At 49.0% G+C, this 19,536-nt stretch overlaps 1 protein-coding gene across 3 annotated transcripts in view; it reads left to right on the top strand.

The window, feature by feature from the left end:
• TMEM132D (transmembrane protein 132D) overlaps window positions 1–19,536 on the top strand; it is a 571,936-nt gene that overhangs the window by 421,059 nt on the left and 131,341 nt on the right. Inside the window, exon 1 of one of the 3 annotated variants that reach the window (XM_032310918.1) lies at window positions 306–405. The exons of the other annotated variants lie outside the window; for them this stretch is intronic. The gene's annotated coding sequence lies outside the window, so the exon portion shown is untranslated. Of the gene's footprint in view, window positions 1–305; window positions 406–19,536 lie in introns of those variants that run through there. 3 annotated transcript variants of the gene reach the window in all.

Genomic DNA, 19,536 nt, shown 5'->3' with positions numbered 1-19,536 from the left:
AAGTATGGGGTGAGCCACTGTAAGCCGGCTTCTCCGCGATGGGGCCACTGAGAGCCACGCGTGACGATGATTTTCTGCACGCGGGCCGCTAGCGTACGACCGTGGTCTGCAGACTTCCTTCACCGTGGGACCCGGTTCGCCGGGGCATGTCCCTGCTTTCTCCCACCACGACTCTCACCGGCCGCAATCACCCTGGCGAATCTTCCTTGATCGATTGATTGTATTTCTGGTTCCTTTATTGGAAGGAGATGAAATGCAAGCACACAGACGGAAAAACGTAACATCGGGTGACGTATAGGGGTCTGTCACGCCAGCACTGGTTTTCAGACTTACCTTCAGCTGTTTCGTTTCTGTGCCGGGGGGACCCTGACAGCGTTATCTGATTCCTCTTTCTCCGCAAATGGGGTAACGTACCAAACTCTCTTAATTTTGCACGGGTGCTGTGATAACAGACATGACTTCAACACTTCGATGTGCTTTTGGGCTGCGGGAACTGAAGTGTTATATAAATCCCAGGCCTTGTTTATACCGTGGTTATAATAAGCAGTGTAACTTTTCTACTGGGTAACCCTGCGATCACATTGTCAGGGAACAAGAAATGGCTGAACGGAGCCACTCCCGCGAGTTAAACCCATTCTCGACAGCTGGCTGGTGGGTGAGCTGCTGAGCTCTGAGATTTGAAGTGGCATTTACAGAAGACCTTATTTTGAGAAGGCACTACAGGGAAATTATAACAAGTGTTACTTAACAACTCTAATTATGATTTTTTTTTCTTTCTCTCTCTGCTTTGCAACTACAATGTGATCCAAATTAATATTTATTTATACTAATAATAGCAAACCCAGATGGGTCGCTTACTATGTACTGAACGCGGCCCGCCGAGGGCTCTGCGTGGACGCGCCCGTCTCATCGGGCTCACTGCGAGGAAGGCACTATTTTTAGCCCCGCTTTCATCATGTGAAACCGAGGTCAACAGAGGCTAAGAAACTTGCCCAGAATTCTACCGCAGACAGCCCAGCCCCGGAGCTGCGACGCGTCCTGCGGTCCGCCTCCAGCTTTGCCGAGCGCCACCGTCGTGCCCGGTTCCCTCTCCCCCGCTTTGTCAGTAATCCACAGTGTGATGTCCCACTCTCTGGGGGTGGCTCGAGACCCTTTGCCAAGCCTCAGGAGAGACCGTGGCCCTGGGACTCCCTGAAAGTCGATCAATATGATGTTTCCCAGATACCGGAGATGCACGCCCCAGGGTGCTGAAGTTGGTGAACGGCTCGTACTCAGAGACCTCTTCTTTAGGCCTGAGCAGTGTCTATAGAGCATCATTTTCTCCAGCTTTCTGGACCATATGTGTCTTATTCGCGTGTCCTTGCTGGGTCCTCTTTTTACTTCTGTGCATTGTTAAGGAGCCAATAATATAACCTGACACTGTGTCCACTGTAGGGGGCAGAGACATGAGGAGGGCTTGTAAGGTCTTTCTGTGGAAGGTCCCGACCTCCCCAAGTAAAAAGACCCTAAGAACCGCTGAGTGAGTGCTGGGTGTGGGATGGCACATGCTGCAGGCAGGCGGTACACACAGGTCTCCCCAAACAGCGAGGAGGCCGGCGGTGTGAGGGCCTTGGGGTCCTGCACACCAGACGAAGAGAGTCAATTCCAACAGCCAGTTAGAAGACCCGGGAGCGCCTGGGACAGGGCGTCAGGGTAGGGGTTGTTACAACACAAGGGCGGTAGGTTGGTGGGCCTTGGAGAATGTGGCATCTTTTAGGGCATGATCTGGAATTTGAATTTTATCGTGGGTGCTGAGGTGTAGGGAGTTCACGTTTTTCAAGCTCACCATGGCCACAGCGGGAGCCTGGGGTGTAGAGGACACCGGATTTTAGGTCTTGGCTCTTCGTCCCTGGGAGCAGATGCATGGGCAAGGAAGTTGCAGTCAGGAAAAGAGAGCCAGAGATGTGCAGCCGGTGGTGGGCTCTACCCTGGGGGTCCTGCTTCTCCTGGCTACATCCCTGCTTGACCTTCATGAGGACTGAGGTCACTGCCTTTCATTGGCTTTGGGCTCGGCCACACAACTTGCTTTGAACAAGCGATGGTTGTGGACAGGAACAGAGCAGAGGCTGGAAAATGTCCATATCTGGTCATATTTGTTATGAGGAAAATGTGCCCATCGACTGCTGATCCCAGAGGAAGGAGCGGTATGGAACCAACCCGAACCCACCGGGAGCCGAGTGCTGCAGGGTCTCTGAGCCCCGCCGAGCTGCAGACCCCCAGCCTGAAGCAGAGCGTCAGCCACCGAGCCATACGGGGGGTGGTGAGGACAAGTGCATGGCATCCCTTGCCACACCTGGCCAACCGAAGACTTTCCACACACATCCTGCCCCAGGCCTCAGACGCCCCAGCACGCAGCCTGACGGGCGTGGCAAGCCCCGTTCCCACTTTCCTTAAGCAGAGTCTTCGGAGCCCAGGAGTCCTCCAGGATTCACCATGGCTATAGTTCATGCCTCTTGGGTCGATGGCGTGGACCCAGGTGATGGCCTTTTCTGGTGTACCTCCTAAAACTCCGTGTTGCCTCCCAGCATCATCGTCTGTGACGCTCGATCGGCAGAGCCTGGAAATCCGACCACGGCTAGGGCGAATCCCATGTCTGCCATTTACTAGCTCGTGGCCTTGGGTGTTCCGTTCAACCTCCCTATACCTAGGTTTCCTCATCTGTAGGATGAGCCCTGGGTTCCCTACCCGGCGGGTGTGGAAAGAAGGCCAGCGTTAAGGAAGCTACGCATCAAAGCTGGAACCGTGCTCGGCAGGACACGCGTGCTCAGTGCCCGTCAGCGTCACGCTCGCTGATGGCAGTGGTGGGGTCTGCCGCTGCACCTGAAGGGGTCAGACTCCATCCTGACCTTGCCTTGGTTCCCAACCTGGGAAGCACAAAGAATGTCCATGCTTTTGAAGCATGTTTGATGAGGACCTAATTGCCACAGACACTTGAGTCTCCTCTGTGAGCCTCCCTTCTTCAGATGCTCCCAGCAAGGTCTTCCTGCCCCTTGGCTGTGCCCGTGGTGGGAGGCAGGGTGCTCGGCTGGCCAGGGGCTGCCCTGCCCCCCGCCGCTCCAGATGGCTGTGTGCCCTATGCAAATATCCAAGAGAGGATTCGGATGTTGAGAACACACCTGTGCTACAGGTTAAATGGACTGTGCTCTGGAAAAGGGTGGGCATTACCAAAAAACTGAAATAAAAGGCACAGCCAAACTGGTGCTTTTTCCAAGGGGAGCGCTCTTTCTGGAACGGGAGGGCTCATGCCTTGTTTCTGTCCTCTCTTCTGAAGACAGTATGGTTAATTGATATCCTTCCCCCACAACACAAGATGCCCACATCTTAATTCTTTTTTTTAAAGATTTTATTTATTTATTTGACAGACAGAGATCACAAGTAGGCAGAGAAGCAGGCAGAGAGAGAGGGGGAAGCAGGCTCCCCGCTGAGCAGAGAGCCCCATGTGGGGCTCGATCCCAGGACCCTGAGACCATGACCGGAGCTGAAGGCAGAGGCTTAACCCACTGAGCCACCCAGGTGGCCCCCACATCCTTAATTCTTGACCCCATCAATGTCAACGCAGGTGGTAAATGGGACTTTTCTGGGGTAACTAAGGGCAGGAGGTGAGGAGGCTGTCCTCACCACCCATGTGTGTGTGAACCATACATTCCCCTCTGGAGGGAGGCTGAGAAGGACAGCTGACCTGCGGCCGGATGCGTGAGGATAAGGAGGCAGCAGGGAGGTGACATGTGGGACAGGTGGGAGGGATCACAGCAGGGCAAGGCGACTGGCCCCCAGAAATTTGAGATGGCAAGGGGACAGATTCTGTCCTGAAGCCTCCAAGAGAACGTGCCCCTCCAACACCTTGATTTTGGACTCTGACCTCCAGAAGTGAGAGTGAATAGACTGGTATTGTTTGAAGCCACTAGGTTTGTGGTTGTGCATGATGGTAGCCACTGGAAACCCAAACAAGGACATAACAGGCAGGTGTGTGTGCAGGAGCTGTTGCATTAGGCAGGTGCCCACGGATGGCCGGTAGGCAAGTTCTTCCTTCCCAAGCTGTCCCTGGGGACTAAGCAGACATCGGATGCCTTTTTACCTTAACGGGTCAATGGCATTCCCATTTTTATGGCTCAGAATTCTCTCCTTTTCTAGGGGAGCTATTTGGCTACGTGCCCTGCTCCGCAGGTTAATAGCTTTTGTGCGCATCGGTTGGCCTTGGGAGTATTGGATTCAGAACACCTGCATCTTTATTAAGCAGCTGGCTCAAATGTTCACCATCTCCTCTACGATGACTTGGCTCCCCGGCACATTCTGAAAGGACTATTAAAACAGTCATTATTCTACAAATCTTCTCTGTGCCCAAACTCCAAATGTGCAGAGGCTTGCAAAAGAAAAGGTGTGAGGTTTTATTTTTTTCTTCCTTTTTGCACCTTTTTTTGTCAACCTTTAAAGCACTAAAGTTATCTTTGTATGTCTAATTTCGGATTTTGAAAGCTCTAGGAAAGCACTTGAGACTTGAAGTTTGCCTACGAAAATGATTAGGCATATCGGAAGGCTGTCAGCTCGGGATGGTTCACAGAAGAGACCCGTTTAACTCTGCAGCACTAAAGGTTCATAGAAATTACAGCTTCCTCTTCGCTGGCACCACTGTGACATGTCCTGAAGGACATCTGGGAGAGGCAGTGCCCACTTCCTCCTGTCTCAGCAGTGAATTAAATCTCATACTAGTGAAGAAAAGAAGTTATTTTATTATTAATACTGTTTGCATGCTCCAAAAGTTAAAAAAATATATTTGTTCACTTTGATAAGAGGCGGTGTGGGGGAGACCATTGTGAGTTGTCACACACAAAACACTTTTGGAGTTTTCCTAGCTTTCTATAAATGAGTCCTTAAATAGTTGGAACCAAAATGTGCTTTGGAGACACATCCATCAAATGTGAAATTGTTGGAATTCTCTGTTGCAAGTGGTGGAAAACTCAATTTAACTGGGTGAAGTGGAATTTATTGACTTTTATAAGAAAAAGCCGGCATATAGACTTCAGGTATAGCTTGATCCAGGAGCACAAATAATATCTTAAGGATCAGTTTTGCATTCTTCAGCATTTAGCTCTTGATACCCCTGTGTTTGTGGTCCTCCACAGTCTGACTCCTGTGCCTCCATGCCTACGTCATTTTTATGGGGGCAGACCTGTCTCCCAAGAGCCCCAGCCAACATCTCATGGCCTTCATTGGTTCTTACTGACTCATTGGGATGTCATGTCTGTACCTCTTGGCCTGGTGGACCTCACCCAAGTCCCATATCTATGTCTGGAAATTCTTTCTGAAGCGTTTTGCTGGAAAGCGAAATGAAGTTTGTTCTATGAAGCAAAGCTGAGGTTCTGATGTCAAAGTTAGAAGAAATCGTTCGTATGGCAGAAAGTCAACCAGTGACCTTGACAGTGACTATGTCCTTTTTAAGCCCCATGCTCACATGAGGTCCCTTAGAGCATCTGATCATAGGTGCATGTAAAAGAGAACATTTACCTGGCAGTTACCTAGGATCTGGTCCCAGCTTTGCACTGATTAAAACTAGGAAGATAACTTGGCAAACTATAGGTTTCCTTGAGCGCTAGAATTACCTTGATCTCCCTCAGGCTTCTCATTGCTTGGAACAGCCAGTGATGGTCTGGTCTTCCTATTGCCCCTTTAACCTTCTGCTAGGAAGTGATCCTAACCCAGTGCACCCTGGTGTCTGTGGTATTGATTAACATTATTGGCCAATGGCTTCCATTACTCCCCACTTCCAGGAACATCATGGGCTTCTTCTTCCTTTTCCCTTGTGGTTGGGTAGAGTGAGGTAAGTAGTTCTCGCTAAAGAACCTTTAATTGCCAATTCAAAAAAGTCCGGTGCAACCTTTCTCTCTGGCTTGGTGTCTGATGATGTTCAGTGTGCTGGCTGTACCAGTAGTCTGGGTCGCAGGATGGGAAGTCTTGGAGAGTAGAGCCCAGCCAACCTGTGACATGTATGAAGGATGAAGAAGAAAAGAAACACATCAGTCAAGGGGGCTATGTGGTTTTGCAGCATAGCCTAGCTTATCCAGAGTAATGCAGGGTTCTGATGGGCACACCTGTCACCTGCCACAATTCTGTGGTTTCCCCAAGTGATTGAGGTATGGAAACACCCCACAAACCAATCAGACTCTTCCCTAAAAATTTTCCACTTGAAAGGAGACCCACTGAATGTGAAAGGCTTGGAAGCTGTGTCTCTGAAAAGGCAGAGCCATGAACCCTTGGCAGAGGCCTCCTGCACGTACAAGCTCTTCTGGGGACCCTCTTTTTGGTTGTGCGTTTGAATCTGGAGTCTGCTCAGTATCTTTCCTGTAAATCCCTGCATTGGTTAAATGATCCAAAGTCAATTCCTACTTCTTGCCACAGAAGCCTTCCTTTGCACTGTGCCCACTGTAAGATTTAGCTGTGCCTTAATCACCCAATGTGACCTTTGGAGGGCAGGAGAAGAGAACTGGACTGAAGAAATGGTATCAGACACATCTGTGTGGCGTTTCAAATCTTCCCCACCCTACCTGGCTCGAGGGGTTCGGCCGGCTTTCCAGACTCGACTGCCACCATAGCCGCAAACTCCAACTCCAGCAACTTTACTCTCCAAAGGAGACATTGTCCAACGCCAGGCCCTTGCTTTCCTGCCCCAGGACTCTCTTGTTCACTCTGAAATGTGAAGATTTTTCCAGAGAAGCACACACATGCGACCCAGAAGCAAAAGACCGTTAACATCCTGCAGGGCACAACTTTGACCAAGAAATGGTGGAGACCAGTGGATAAAGTCCTCCTCAAACGGACTATTCTGAAAAGCATTCCTGGAATACAGGCAGGCAGATTTGAGCAATTTGTCACGCTTGATAGCAAACACTTGCCCCCTCTGTCCTGCGCTTACACCAACCTGCTTCCTGTCCCACCCCACACCTTCTCCTGCACCCCAGCCCCTGGGATGCATAACCCTTCCTCCAGGCTCTGTGCTCTGCAGAACATAGGCTGAGCTGTGATCTGTGGTTCATTCAGAAGAACTGGGTAAATTTTCTCTCTTAGACATCTTAAAGGACCCCCCCCCCACACACACACACACATCTAGGACGTTAGGGCACTATGGTGTGGGAGGGATAGGAAACAGAAAGCAGAGTTACGGATTTCACCTTGACTCTTCTGGTACTCAGGCGTAGAAACAAAAGCGTAGATTGGAAACTTCTAACACTTGTCTGCCGACCGTGGTGGGTGGCTATGAGAAGCATGAAGACAAAGGACGTAACACAGGGATTCTGTGATGCTCCCCAGAGGACTAGAATGTAAAGGTGTTTTTGATGTCACGAGGGAACGTTTATCTGTTGTAGTGGGCACTGTGCTTACATTACATTACATTACATTACATTACATTACATTAATTACATTACATTAATTACATTACATTACAATTCCTGTTCCACTGTCACAAATGGCAGAATTCCTTCATTCTCGTGTGTGTGTGTGTGTGTGTGTACACACACACGTTCCACAATTTTGTTATCCATTCATTCATGGGCTGACATGTAGGGCGTTTCCACATCTTGGCTATTGTGAATAATGCTGGTATGAAGATGGAAAGCAGATACCTCTTTGAGATACCGGTTTCATTTTCTTTGTGTATATGTGTACCCAGAAGTGGGTTCCTGGATCCTAGGGTGGTTCTGTTTTTAATTTTTTGAGGAACCTCCATACTGTTCCATAAGGGCTCTCCTGACTTACATAGCCTACAAGGATGTTACGCTACATGAAATGAACCAGATAGAGAAAGACGAATAGTACGTTAGCACTTATTTGTGAAATCTTTAAAAAAATAAACAACAGCCATGGAGACAATAGAGGGGTAGTTGCCAGGGCCTGGGCTGGGGAGAGGGACGTAAGACGGTGACCAAGGGGAAACACTTCCAGCTACAAAATGAGTAGTCTCGGGGTGTGATGTACAACGCCATGACCATACTTGACAACACTGTCTTGTGTATTTGAAATCTGCTAGGACAGTAGATCCTTAACGTTGTCACCAAAAAAGAAAAACCAAACTATGTGAGGCTTAGACAGATGTTATAATTAACTTGGTTGTGGTAATCATTTCATAATGTCTACCTATATGAAGTCATCACGTTGAACACGTTAAATGTATTACCATTTCATTTGTTAGTTATACTTCAATAAGGCATTAGAAAATTTAATTAAAAACACCTTTATTGGGTCATCTAGGTGGCTCAATTGGTTAAGCATCTGTCTTCGGCTCAGGTCACGGTTCCAGGGTCCTGGGGTCGAGCCCCACGTCGGGGCTCAGCGGGGAGCCCGCTTCTGACCTCCGCTCCTCCCTGTCACTCAGGTGCACTCTCTGTCTCTCAAATAATTAAATAAAATCTTTTTTTAAATTACCTCTATTGCTATTTCCCTTTGCAAGCCGTTCACCTTCTCCAAGCATCTCTCTGCAACACCTTTGGGAGGATTCAAGGGGAAGATGTATTCCAGATCTGCTGCTCCAGAAACAGTGATCAGAAGAGTGTCACTGTTGTTGACTCTTGATGTCCACAGAGGATCGTTTGCCAGTTTTTATGACTGTGTTAGTGAGGACGCCTCAGAGCAACAGACACAACTGAGTATCTCTCCCCACGGATGGTTAGACACCAGTTGGAACTGGTATATACTCTCTCTTGCTCAAGGGAAGCCTATCATTTTATTCTCTCCAGGCCTTCGACTGATTTGATGCGACCCTCCCACGTGACGGAGAGCAGTCTACCCTCAATGTTAATCTCATCCCAAACACCCATAATATCATCTGACCAAATATCCAGGCACCCTGTGTCCCGACCAAGTTGACACATAAAATTAACCATCTCAACAGTACTTGTTTTCCAAACAACAAACAAACCAAACACACACACACACACACACACACAAAACCACCATCAAATGGAAGAAAAAAAAATGAACAGTCCTAGAAGAGATGTCAACAAAATATAGAAAACAGGAAGAAGCCGGGCAATCGCCGAATTAACAGACCCGAGGCAGCTCGCCCCCTGCAGAAGGGTAGGATGGGGAGGGCATATGTAGATGTAAAAGGAACAGAAAAGAAAGATGCATAACTTAGGGGTTCTGTGTATCTCGGAAATCGGCAGTGCGAGATGAAAATAGGAAGAGGAGTTCTTGGTGAGAAAACACGGCCTCCCAGAGCCCCTGTCACCCTGCCGCTGTCCCCTGTCCCTGGGCACGCACCGACAGGCAGGGGAGGCTCCACACTGGGCATGGGCTCTACCGTCAGCCCTTACACGCCATGGCGAGATGCCTCCCCAAAGCGCCTTCCTTGTTTGAGCCCCGCGTCACCAGCACCAGGTGTGGAGTTGACGGTTTTACGATCAACTTCCCTGTACTCTTTCACTTTATAAAATACTTCATCTACTGACCTCGCTTTGCAGCTTACGAGACAGACATACAGACCCGCCGAGACATTGATGACCCAGAATTTGCATTTGAGGCGTGGAGAGTCTCGAAGTGTGTTCTGAGTTACTGTAGGAGAACAGACTGTCCACCATGCGCTTCGCGGTGTTCTGACGGCATACATGTTCAAGGTCAGACGCTGTCCTGAGCCAGGCCCACAGCAATGCAACGTGAATACTTTTATTACCTTTTAATGGCTTCATCTTTTATCAGATTTCCAAGTCCTGCCAGGCTGGTTGTCCCAAACCTAATCTTTTCCCTCCCCTTCTCCTTTTGGGTTGTGTCTACATTATTGGAAAGGCCCAGAATATATTTCCAGAGTGGATGGGTGGGGAGCGTCTCATGGGATGTCTTCATGCAGACGTCTTCCAGGATTCCAACTGCCCCACCTGCTTTTATCCCAGACCTAGGAAAGCCCACTGCACACAAGTCACCTTGAGAACCTTTCAGCCCACCTCCCCTGGTAGAGTCCTTTCAGGTCCGTTGGCACTCCCCAGCCTCTCCCAGCACATGAGAGTCCCGTACTGCTTCTCTGTAGCCTGGGGTAGCTACAGCTCCAAGATGTTCTGTGAAGCCCTCCCAGCCTCGTCAAGTCTCGGGCAGCCCTTCTCTGTGCAGACTCCCGTGTCCCTGGGAACTTTCCTCAGGAAGCACATAGTAGGGCTCCTCCTTGGCAGGTCCCACCTCCACTTAACTTGTTCTGGGAAGCAGAAGACCAAGGCATCGTGTGAGAGTCGGCCTCTGATCGCCCCTTCCCCACTGACCCTTTCAGAATCTAGAAGTTAAAAGGTCGCTTGCTGTTACTCAGAATTCCCTCAGTCTCAACATTACCCATGCTCTTTTTCTTGTACAGTGTAGGTTTTGGAAATTAAAAGCCAGGGAAAGATGTCCATCTCCCTTTTCTGCTTTCTGTACTCTTAATGTCTGCTCTCACCCAAGGGCATGATCAACCATCTGTTGTGTATTAGTAAAAGTAATGTCTTTCTAATCCTCAGTAATATCAAGGGGATTCTCTGGGCGATGAGACTTGGGTCATTCATGTCCATCTACCCCAGTGACGGTTGGTGGCAGGGTACGGGGAACCAGAGGCTGAGATGCTCAGAGGAACTGAGATGCTCAAGAACAGGGTTCAAGCGTGCTGGTCTTTTCCTCTCGTTAATCCTGGCCCTGCTCTAGCTAAAGGATTCTCTCTAAGGGATGGGTCAATCTCATTTGCTCTCGTGGATGTGATTCGGCCAGAGTGAGGGGCTCTCCTGGCTCCCTCTCTTCTAGGAGGATCTCTGGCTGCTCCAGTGTTAGTTACTGCCTCACTGAGGCGGACGAATGGAGAGTGAGACGATGGCTTCTTCTGCTGTTGCTCTGCTGACCGCACGAGAGCCGTGTTTTGGAAATGGGAGAGGAAGTCTCTTGATAGGGACCAAGCTTTCTATCAGTGCAACAGAAAGGAAGACATGGAAGTCGTATTGATGAGAATGACTTTGTTTTGCTAAATCACAGAAAGAATGTGAACAGAGCCAGCAGACGTGAATGCTGTCCCCGACGAACGTTCTTTCGTCTTCTGGCTGTGGTGTTCTATTGTGGCAGCCTCTAATCACAGCATCTTGCTGGACTTGTCCTGCCTCATGCTGTGCCATGGACTCATGCTAGAAACCATCCTCCCTGGACTCATTCTGGAAACAGTCGTCCCCGTCTCCCACAACTTCACGGCTTCTTGTGTGACCTCTACACACCCGTTCGCTCTGTCTTACTTACTGTAGCAAGCCCATTGCCTTTTCCCATCAACGTGATGCTTCCCTTGGTGCCCCCAGCTTCCCTGCCTCCTCTCGGGCCAGGAATCACTGCCCTACAGTACCCTTGGAGTCATTCCAAGCTCTTCTCCCAGAGAGCTTCTCCTCTCTGTCACCCCTCCCATGACCCCAGCGAGAACCTGGGGGACCTCGCGCACTGGAGGGAACTCTGGACCGTGGGCTGCCTTAGCAGCCAGGTCGGAACCAGCCCTGCAGAGAGCTCAGGTTCCAGATCCGTAGCCTGTGCCCCAGTGTATGCTGAGCCATGTTCTTCCAGTACCCGTGTGTGCCATTACAACATTCGTGAGCGGGTTTCTCCAAAGTTGGCCCACCTGGAAGAGGCGAGGACTGAGTCTCAAGGTAGCTCAGATTTAGATGAAAAAGTCCTTGAACAAAACAAAAGAATTGTAATTTTTCAACTTCATTGGCAGAAGAGTCAGAGGAAGACCTAGAAAAGGACAAGGTACTGTCCCCTTTATGAAAGACTCGTAAATCCATGTTGCACCCTGACCGCCGTAACATTTGAACTGTCTTTAGGAACGAACCCCAGGAAGACAAAACCTCATTATTTTGCTTTATTCCCCAACAGTGGGCACCTGTATTAGCATGCACTAAAATGAGCATAATATTAACACAGAACAGAAGAAATCACCCAGGCTTGGGTCTCTGGCCACGGTCCGGAGACTGATAGGAATTTTGTACTTGACTTAAACGTGGAAGGCTTGCGCCCAGACATTTGTGGCTGGAATTATGTCTGGCCTCTCTCTTTGGTGGAGCTCAGTGATTCGGTAACATTCAAGCCATGAAAACCCCTGGACTGCACTGGATACAGGAAACCGTCTGCTCTATTCTTTGTGGACAATTTAAGGAAAATGTTAGGAGTGATGAACTTTATGCAATTTCTGCCTTCAGCTCTGACTGTGGGACTTAATCCTCGGGGGAAATGCAACTTCATTAGACAGTAAACAGAGAATCTGGCCCTGCCAGATTAATGATGTCTATAATGAAAATGTATCTTTGCCATGGGTTTGCAAATCGCTTAGCCGAGGTTAACAGCTTAACAGACTGCCTCCTTTTATTGTGAATTTTAATTACAAAAATGATTCCTGAATATATCATCATGTTTAGACTACTGCGGGTGAGGTTACCATCCCACACTCCGAGGTCTTCTGTCCTCATCAGAGACGATCGCTGTTGGAGGGTGGGTATCCTTCTAGAGTCTTTTTCTAGGATTTTTTTTTTCAAAGATTGTATTTATTTCTTTGACAGAAAGAGATCACTTCCAAGTAGGCAGAGAGGCAGAGAGAGAGAGAGAGAGAGGAGGAAGCGGGCTCCCTGCGGAGCAGAGAACCCGATGTGGGGCTCGATCCCAGGACCCTGGGATCATGACCTGAGCCGAAGGCAGAGGCTTTAACCCACTGAGCCACCCAGGTGCCCTTTTTTTCTAAGCTTTTATACACACATTTCTACAAATGGGAAAGCTGTATCCAACTTTCATGATCTTATTTCAACGTAAAATGTTTCATTCCGTGGCTGTTATTTGGCGATTTACTTTCTCCTTAATCCACAAGGTTTCTGGAGATCTACCCATGTCTCGACACAGAGAACGGGTGATTTCTGTCCCGTGTCCCATCATTGCCTTAATCAGAATAAGGTAGGTTACACTACGGTAACAAATGTTCCTTGAAAGCTTGGTGCCCCTGCACGACAGAAATTTATTGCTCATTCGTGTGACGTTAACTTCAGTTTGGCAAAGGGTGCCTTTTCCACCAGTGACTCAGGGATCCAGACATTTTCCATTCGTGAGGCTTCCACCTCGGTGCATGACTTCCAAAATTAACAAGGAAGGGGAAGAGAGAGGTGGAGGAAATGCACTGCCTTTCATTTGCTAGTTTTTCATTTTGAGATGTGCTTAGGCTCAAAACTCTGTTGCAAAACGAACAGGAAGAATCCCCGCAGTCCCTCTGCTCAGCTTCGCTACATGTTAACGTGGTGCAGAACCACAAGGCCACGGTCAAAACCAGGAGGTGAACGCAGACACAAAACGATTGAGGACTATCAATCTGTCTGGGGTCCCCCAGTTGCCACATGGATGCCCTGAGCTGACACGAGTGACCCAGTCCCGGACCGCACATTGCACATTGGTGCCTCGCGTCTTGAACCTCTTTGTTCTAGGTGATTTCTTAGGCCGGTTGAGTTTTTCATGTCTCGGACATTTTAAGTGAGTACCAGCCAGTTATTTTATAGAAAACTCCTCAATTTGGGTTCGGCTAGTGTTTCTTCATGATTAAATTCAGGTTATCCTTTCTGGGCACGAAGAGCTTGGAAGCTGTGCTGTGACTGTCTGTGTCCCGTCAACACGTAGATGGCGTCATTATACCCTGATACAGGGCAGGTTGGCTTTGAGCATTTGGTTAAGGTGGCCTTGCTGGTGCATCAGCCGTGATGCTTGTTCCCCCCACGTGTTACATAAACGCAGAGAGGCTTTGAGACTAGGTAAGTATCCTATGAACTGTGGTACTTCACCCACACATCTCAACACCCCTTGATTCGACTCTGAAACCGTCCTCCCTGTGGTGTCTGCCAAATGGCGGATTTCTGCTTCCATCACTCCCTCTATGTTTGTTAGTTGGAATTCACGTACTCCTGGGGCGCCCGGGTGGCTCGGTCTGTCAAGCGGCTGACTCTTGAGCCCCGGTCTGGATCTCGGGGTTGTGAGTTTAAGCCGTGTATTGGGTTCTGCACTAGACATGGAGCCCACTTAAAAAAAAAAAAAAAGGCAATTCATTTATTTATTGAGTTCTGAATCTATATCCCTGATGGACACACTGATACTTGTTTTATTCTGTGCATTGTGGTCCATTGCTATCATCGCTTATTTTCTTGCTCACGTTGCCCCGTATCTGTCCATTTGGATGCTTCCAGTTGGCCCCTGTGTCTTTGCAGGGTACGACCACCCCCTTCTGACCATCTCCTTATTTTCTGCTCCCGCGAGAGGTCCCAGGCTTGTCCCGTACTTTTCCTGTCCTACAGTGGAGCCTGCCACGTCCCCAAGGAGCCCCACTTCCTCTATGAGAGCCATTCTTCAGATGCCAAGATCTGATGCTACAGGCATGCACGTTGCTCCTCATGGCTTTTGAACAGAGAGAACACCTCGCAGCCTGTGCGCCTTCCCAGCGGCCGGCACCGGGTCACCTGCCCCACCCAGCCTGAGAGACAGGGAGACCCAGAAATCTTTTCTTTGCTCCCATGAGCAGGAAACAACGCAATAAATACATAGCATTGTGAGAGTTCTGTGGCACGCCTGGCCTCCAGCTTATCTAACCTTACACTGTGCTCCCAGTGTTTCACACTCGAAAATAACCCCCCCGTGCACTCCCTCAAGCCTGTCTCCTTGGTCACATTCCCAGTAGACTATTGTGCTCATCATCCCCTAAAAAATCCCAGCTGAACTATAAGAAGATGAGGACAGCTTCAAATATGGCACTGGTGATATGTTTTCTGAATTTTATTAAACACCATAAGTGAAACACCAAAGCCCACATATATTTTGGGTTCTGCACTCTTTCTGGATTTATCATCAGCTGTTTTTCCCGGATAATGATCTCAAGTGGATTGTGGCAAGCTGGTATGTCTGAAGTTCTGATTCTGGTTATCTTATTTTTAGTTCTGTTTTCTTCCTAATGAACCCAAAAACTAGAGAAAATTTCTCTCCAGAATTGGACTCAGGGGTTGGTTGCTACAGTGTTCTATAAACTGTTCTTTTAAAATAAACCTTTCTTGTTAGCAAGAAGAAAATCATAGACTTTAATAGCAGATTTAAAAAAAAAAAACATCTTGTCCGAATAAATAGAATATGACAAAGCGAGGCCTGGCTGGTGAAGCTGTATCATTTTGACAAGGATCTACGGCCAAAGAAAATCTGGATCCGACCTCTTCTCTCAGCAGATCCTGGTGGACTGACTGGGGGAGGCAGTCAGACTTAAATAACTTGAAATTAACCATTTCGGTGAATAGCTCAGTTGCATTCACCACTAGCTTCAGGTTCCAAGACATCCCCACCCTTTTTTTTTTTTTTTTTAATTTTTCCCCTCCCCATCTTTGTGAAGGGAAGCCCTATTACCTGGTTTCCCCCTGGGCCCGCCCCTGGCAAGCACCTGTCGGCACTCGATTAATGGGTCTATGTCTTCTGGGCGTTTCAGACATGGGATCATACACGGTGTGCCGTTTGTATCTGGCTCCTTTCCCTTGACATGGTGCTTTAGGAGTGAATGTACGTGGTAACTAACAGGTGTCTGGGGCTTTCCTTCTCTTTCACAGCTGACCCTGTCCCAGTGTGTGGACAGACCCATAGTCAAGGGAGGGGCTGAATTCGGTCATTCCCCACGACGTGCGTGCACCCACAGAGAGGAATGTTGGGAGCCTTCTCTGCCGACTCACTACCCCCAAGGCAAGAGGTTATTGTGTGACCAATGGAAACTATGTGGACAGCTTGGTCTCTGTCATGGAGCAACCAACATTCTCCTCTTGTTCAGGGGCGTGAGAATTTCAGAGGACAGAAACCCAGTGGGTTCTCCCTGTGTGGCCGTTACGCCTAATCTTGCCATCAAGCACAGGGGAGGGCTGGTCCCTTTGCAGAGAGAAGTTTTGGAAATCATTCAGTGCTTTAGGAAAAAAGGGAAAAAAACCCACTCTCATCAAAGGCTTTTTTTTCTATTTATGCAAGTGTAGTAAAACCATTTCAGAAATAGGCGGGGGTGGGGGGGAGGCGGGTACAATAATTGGGAAGGGTTTCTGCCGCACAGCAAGAAAATTTGCATAGGGGGCACCCAAAGCCCTGACTCGGACAGGAGACACCGCTACAGTTTGTGGAATGGGGCTCTTTGCTAGGAACACTCCTCACCGAAGTTTGGAAATGAGTGCACGTGGAGACCCATTTCATGAAGATTTCTTCTTCCATTCTCCTAAGGGGCCAGGCCCCTTCCCACGCTGATGCGTCCTCTGCCTGGAACATGTTCCCCTCAGCTGCACCTGCTTATTCCCTGCCCACCCCCGGCCTCAGCCTGCAGGTGCCCTGAGCTGCTGCCGAGCATCCTCCCTGAGGGACATTGTCACGGGGACTCGGAAGCCAGACTGTCTCAGTTGCTTTCCGTGCTCCAGCCTCTTCCTGGTGCTGACTTTGGGCGTGTCTCTTACTCTCTGCCCACCCCCTCCATCCCCCTGCCCCGCTTTCTGCTTTTATCGAATTAGGACCACAGTCGCAGGCACCTCGTGAGGTTTTGATGAGGACGCTAAGGGATGAAGCCAGTTCAATCCCTCGTGAGAAGGGCTGGTGTGTAGCAAACACACTGTCATTTTCAGAGTGCTTATCACCTGAACTTGTACGGACGATGTATTTATTCTTTGTGTCTCCACGACACTGCATTCTCTGTGACAGTGACTCCTCTGTTGCCGTCACCACTCAATGCCCAAAGCCAAGAAGACTGCCCTATTTGTAGTAGATGCTCAGTAAGTAATTGTTCCCTGCCTGCATGTGGGGGTGGCCGATCGGGAGCCCAACAGGTCCCCTCTGTCAGTGGGAGCACAGCCTCGGAGGACACTCTGGGGAAGCAAAGACTTTTTGTCTTCTTGTGCTGGGAAATACACACATTCAGGCGCCGACGACCGCACATGGTAGCACGATTCCCACCAGATGTGACTGACCAGCGTGTGTCCATCCGGCCTCACACGTGAGAAGGGCCAACCCCCAAGCTCCTTCTCTTTCGCTGCTGGGACTTTTTGGCCTCATCCTGCCACAAGGGGTTACAATCTGAAACGCTTTTGAGGCCCTACTGGCCACAGCCTTCTTCTCGGTCACTCAGAGGTACAAGAAACGTGCATTTCTCTAATTTGACTGCCTCTCGACTGAATTCTCATACTTACCTGCATTGCACCTGTGTCCCTGATGATCGGTCCAGAGTCTGAACTCACACTTGGTCTAGGAATGCGCTAAGCTGTGTGTTGGGTTCGGGAGAAGGGGCGCCCAGCCTACAGATCTGCCTTCCCAGCCGGTGTCTGATTGTCAGGGAGCCCAGCTGACCCTGGGTATTCGCCAGGACTGTGGGCTCCCCTAGATTACCAACCTTAGGAGCCATACCTGTGCCTTCCCCGCAGGTGCTGTGGGGCAGGGCCGAGGGCTCTGGCCTGTCTTGAACCTGACATTCATGCAGGTGCCCTTACCGCCTCTGGAATTCCGCCCAGGGAGGAGTCAGGGTGCAGCCATGACCTCAGGAACCCTCAGGTTCCTACTGACTCCGATCTGACCTCTGGGTTATGGGCATCACGGCTCCGACTCCTTCCTAGGTTGGGTTTTCTAGAAGTAGGAAGCACCAGGCATTGGTGGTTCAGTGGTAGAAGTAGGAAGCAGATTCTTGTCTATGGTGGTGGTTCAGGTGTCTTGGAGAGCATAGCCTTCCAGATAATACCAGGAGAGGCTGGGCCCATTGGCCAAAACCAGGTGTCTGTGAGCCCTTAGCATCCAACCCTCACAGCGGATGTGGGCTGGGATTAGGACTTTCACGGTCCCATTCATCTAGACACGCAAGATAATTGGATGCAGATGAACAGATGGTCCACCACTGGGGCAACGAGAAGGTTCTTTCTATTCTCAGTGAGTTTACAATCTAGATTAGCCACATTATCCCCAAATTTGCAAAACAAATGCCTCTCCATCAACAAAATTCAAGGTCACGCCATTGGGAAGTCACTGCATAGAAGCACCAGTGGCCTGGGCGTGGCTCATCTCCGCTGACTTCTCAAGCTATGCCGGGGAGGAAGGGGGATGCCTTCGCCTTAGTAAAATATCTAAGGAGAGGCACATTTGTTGTAAAAAAATGAATCACATTTTTTTGTTTTGTTTTGTTTTGTGTTATGAGTCTACCATAGAGACAGTTATATTGGTTTACGGAATCTGCAGTAATCAGCCCATTTTGTGCGTTCCCAGGGTGAATGCGTGCATCATGGATATTACCCTCACTGTACCCACGAGACCTTGGATTCCACCCTATACCTGTCCTTAATGCCCCTCGGGCCACACCTGCCGACAAATCCCAGGGACCTTAGCGGTGTTGGAAAATGGCCCTCGTGGTGTGTCTCCACCATAGAACGTGCGTCACCCTTCCCTTCCTCACTCTCCAGCCACATTTTTGGGCCTTAATGAGAATGTTAGCTACTGCAGTTTCCCTTTATGAAGCCAGCAGGGTTTTCTTTGCTGTGAAATGAGTAGTTCAATTACCCTCCTACTAATGGATAAAGTGTAATTAACATTGTCTTGAGGCTAATTTTCCTTTGAGCTGCCATTCCTCATAAGCCACACATTATTCTCGGGAAAAGTCAATGTGTCACTTTTATTAGGCCGGTTTGCACTTTAACACCAAGAAAATTAATTCGAGCTACATTAACGTACTTAACTTCAGATACAGTGGGATTATCCGGAGCTGTCCTTTATGAAGTCATGTCACTTCCGACTCCGTTGGTCCAGCTGCGTCCAACGTGAGGTCGTCCGTCGGTTCTTGTGGCTGTTGGTGGCCTCCAGTGTCCTGCCACGGTGCTGGGGAGAATTTTCCCTTGAGTTCCCAGTTCCCGTTCATGAGACCAAAGACTCTCTCTTTGGGGAGGGTTGCGATTCCAAGTATACGATGCCCTTCAAGGATTTGCTCTAATTTATTATCTCATCTCTTGCTAAAGGTTTTCTAAGGTTTGTGTTTTTCTACTCCCCCCGCCCCAAAATCAAACTAAGAAATCAGATACGAAGGGGCATAGCCAGCAGGGAATTCTCGGGCCCCATCTCCCGCTCTTATGGCCCACACTTGTATTCACAGCTTCTGTCCCGGGTTTGCAGACTTAGCCACCATGCTTCACATGTTGCTGGAACTCTCCATTGGTTCTCTCCTGAGTACAAAGTCTGTGTTCCTAAAAATCTCTTCAGGAAGTAAAGGAAGTAGGAAAAAACACCCTTTGCCAGAACATTCATTATTTTGCTGAGGTCCATTAGACTAACATTTATTTAATGTGCTATTGGTCCACTGAGTTTTAGGAACCGACAATTATCCTACAAAAGAAAATCCTATTTCCTAAGTGTCTTTCTTAAAACACCAATTAGAGGACAGTAACTTCTCCCTTTGGATCAGCAGCTGTACCCTGGTGTCCCATGAGCCAGATAGGTTGTGCCTAGTCTATGCAGTGCCTTTTTTTTTTT

The sequence above is a fragment of the Mustela erminea genome, chromosome 13, assembly GCF_009829155.1.
Source record: "Mustela erminea isolate mMusErm1 chromosome 13, mMusErm1.Pri, whole genome shotgun sequence".
Lineage (NCBI taxonomy): Eukaryota > Metazoa > Chordata > Mammalia > Carnivora > Mustelidae > Mustela > Mustela erminea.
The sequence above is the reverse complement of the archived record's forward strand: the minus strand, read 5'-3'. Positions and strand labels throughout refer to the sequence as shown.